This window comes from Triticum urartu, chromosome 6A, assembly GCF_056163025.1.
Source record: "Triticum urartu cultivar PI428250 chromosome 6A, HENAU_Tu73, whole genome shotgun sequence".
Lineage (NCBI taxonomy): Eukaryota > Viridiplantae > Streptophyta > Magnoliopsida > Poales > Poaceae > Triticum > Triticum urartu.
The window spans coordinates 160,332,416-160,335,675 of record NC_141878.1 but is presented as its reverse complement, the minus strand read 5'-3'; the positions used below and the strand labels follow the sequence as shown (position 1 = coordinate 160,335,675).

Here is a 3,260-nt window from a genome sequence, read left to right as displayed (position 1 = left end):
TGACATCTGTCCCAACGATGAGCCGACATGTGTTTCCTCCAGCCAGTGATGATTTTACACGTGGAAAATCCCCATTGGTCGGGGCTGTTAATGGGTTATCGGATCCAAAACCCGACCCGATAGCTTAACGGCGTTCCGTTACGGTGGATGCCATGTGTCGATCACCCTTGACGAAAGCACTTCTGTGACGCACGATTTATCGTCATGGAAGTGCACACTTCCGTGATGATAATTTTGGTAATGTCATGGAACACTTCTACGACAGCACAGGTATGACTATATTGATTCTGTCAGAAAATCGTCATGGATGTACATGCATGACAAAAAACGCGACCTACTGTGACAAACACGTATCATCACGGAAGTGTATTTTTTTTGTAGTGTCCGCCACTTCGCCGGGCTCCTTCTCCTCCCCCACGGCGCCTGCTGTGGTCACCAACTCCTCCTCCTCCGCTGCCTCCACTCTGCCGTTCGTCTTCGGCACCACCCCCTCCCTTCTCAGTGGCTCCTCCGGCGCCTCGGGCTCGCAGTTTGCCCCCCTCTTTAACTCCGGCGCCCTCGCTCCCCCCACTGTCCCTGCGCCACGTCTGTCGATCTACAACGACCACATCACCAATCAGATCAAATTCCTTCTTAACCCCGCTGATCACAATTACCACAAATGGAAGAATTTCTTTCTCATGGTCCTTGTTCGCTACGGCATGTCCTACCTCATCGAGCACCCGCCCCCTCCCAATGCCACTTCCGCGTACCTCAAGCTCGACACCCATGTCGTCCTGTGGATCTACGCCACCCTCTCTGATACGATGTGTGACCATGTCGTTGGCGCCGCCACCACCTTCGCTCTTTGGCACAAGATCAAGGATTTCTTCCTCGCCAATCGCGCCGCACGCTACATGATTCTCAATCGCTAGTACCGCAACCTCAAACAAGGCGATCTCTTGGTTTCCGAATACGTGCGCCGCATCAAGCTCCTCAGTGATGGCTTGGCTAACATCAATCACGCCGTCACTGAGGTGGATCTCACCACCCAATTTCTACATGGCCTCGACAAGCGGCTCGACACCATCCGCGTCATCCTCGGCGATTAGGGCCTCCCCTTTGACACCGTTCTCTCCCGGGTCATCCTTGCCGAAGAGTCCCAAGAACAGCGCGCGGCCGAGGAAAGCGCCTCGGCCTTCGCTCTGTCCGGTGGTGGATCCGCTAGTGCCAGTTCCAGCACGGGCGTCCGCGCCGCCACCAATCGGGGTGATCGCCCCTCCGACCGCTCCAACGACCGTGACGGTGGTGACCGTGGTGGCCGCGGCGCTCCTCATCCGCCCACTCCACCAGCTGGTCGTGGTCGTGGTGACCGCGGTGGCCGTGGCCGTGGCGACAACTCCGGGTGCAATCCGCCCCCTCCTGCAGCGCCCTTCACCGGCTACTTCGCCCCCTACGGCATGGCGTTGCCGCCCCCGCGTTCCGGCTGGGTTCCGCCCAATGCCGCCAGCGTGCTCGGGCCGCGTCCCGGCTCCCATGCGCAGGCATATCCCGTGTACCAGCACGGTCCTCTGCCACCACCAACCTACAACTCCGCCCAGCAGCCATCTTGGGAACATGTTGTGATGCTCAACGCCGCGTACAGCAATGGCAGCTTCCCCTCCAACCCCACGCCCGAGTGGTACCTTGACAGTGGTGCTTCCTCCCACGTGACAGGCAATCCAGGTAATACCAAGTATGCATGCACACACAGTACTAGTCGGCATTATCCATCACACGCATGCAATATTTTTGTTCTGGTCGGTCTCTCATGCATGCACACACACACACACACCTCCCCCTCTCCATCATATCGGGCATTCTTTATCTCTCACATGCATGTGCAACGATCGATGTTCCTCTATGTGTGTGTATATATTGCGGTTCTTTAAAGCATGTTCGCTCTTCCATTCTTGTCGGCAATGGGCATCATATCCCCGTCACAGCCACCAGATCCACCACTCTCCCCCTATGACTTTCGTCTCACCGACGTGCTTGTCTCTCCCAACATCGTCACTAGTCTTATTTATGTTCGTCGTTTTACTAAAGAAAACTCTTGTTCCATTGAATTTTACCCTTGTGGTTTTCTTGTGAAGGATCTTCGCACTCGGAAGGTGCTCCTGATCTAGCAACGGCGACCTCTATCCCTTTCTTGGCAATAACAGCGCTCCACCAGCCGCCCTCACCATCTCCACGCCGGACTTGTGGCATCGCCGGCTTGGGCACCCCGGCGCACACTCTCTGTCCACATTAGCGAAGGATTTTCTCAACTCTTGTAATAATGCAGCCCTTGTTCAAGAATTCATCCGATTAACCAGTTAACTTGCCGATTAATCCCTACTCATAGGGTCCCCGAGTAGCTGATTACCCGATAAATCATCCGATTAATTGATTAAATGGCTGATTAACTTGCTGATTAGCCTATTAATCCCCTACTCACCAGCCGACCGAGCAGCTACCAGTTAACGATTTCCTCAACAATGAATGCAGCACACTCTCCGTGTAATGCTTGTCAGTTAGGCCGTCAACCGCGCCTTCCCTTTTCATCCTCCTTTAGCAAAACATTTGCACCGTTCGATTTGATTCATAGTGACTTGTGGACGTCACCCGCTGTAAGCTTCTCCGGTTTTCAATATTATTTAGTTGTGCTTGATGATTTCACACGCTACTCTTGGACCTTTCCCATGCGCCAAAAATCCAACACCTCTACTATCCTACAGCGGTTCTTTACCTTTGTCCACACACAGTACAATGTTATCATTAAGGCTATGCAATGTGATAATGGTGGCGAATTCATCAAATCATCCCTCTGCTCCTTCTTCTCCTCCAACGGTGTCGTCTATCGCTTCTCTTGCCCTCACACCTCTCCCCAAAATGTCAAGGCAGAATGTCTCATCCGCACCACCAATGACATCATCCGCACTCTTCTTCTCCAAGCCAACCTCACTCCCCCTTTTGGGTGGAAGCACTACACACAGCCACATATCTTCTCAACCGCCGCCCTTCTCGTGCCATTGTGGATCACACACCCTTCTTTCTTCTCCAAGGTGTTCATCCCACATATGACCATCTTCGCGTATTGGGTTGTCTATGTTTTCCCAACACATCCGCCACCATGCCACATAAACTCTCCCCTCGCTCCACATGCTGCATCTTCTTGGGTTACCCTCTCGAGCATAAGAGATATAGATTTTTGATCTAGCTACTCGTCGCGTCATTGTTTCTCGCCACGTCATTTTTGA

At 53.3% G+C, this 3,260-nt stretch overlaps 1 pseudogene; it reads left to right on the top strand.

Annotated features, from left to right (window-relative positions):
• Window positions 1-272: 272 nt before the first annotated feature.
• Window positions 273-2,272, top strand: LOC147964587 (uncharacterized; annotated as a pseudogene).
• Window positions 2,273-3,260: the final 988 nt, after the last annotated feature.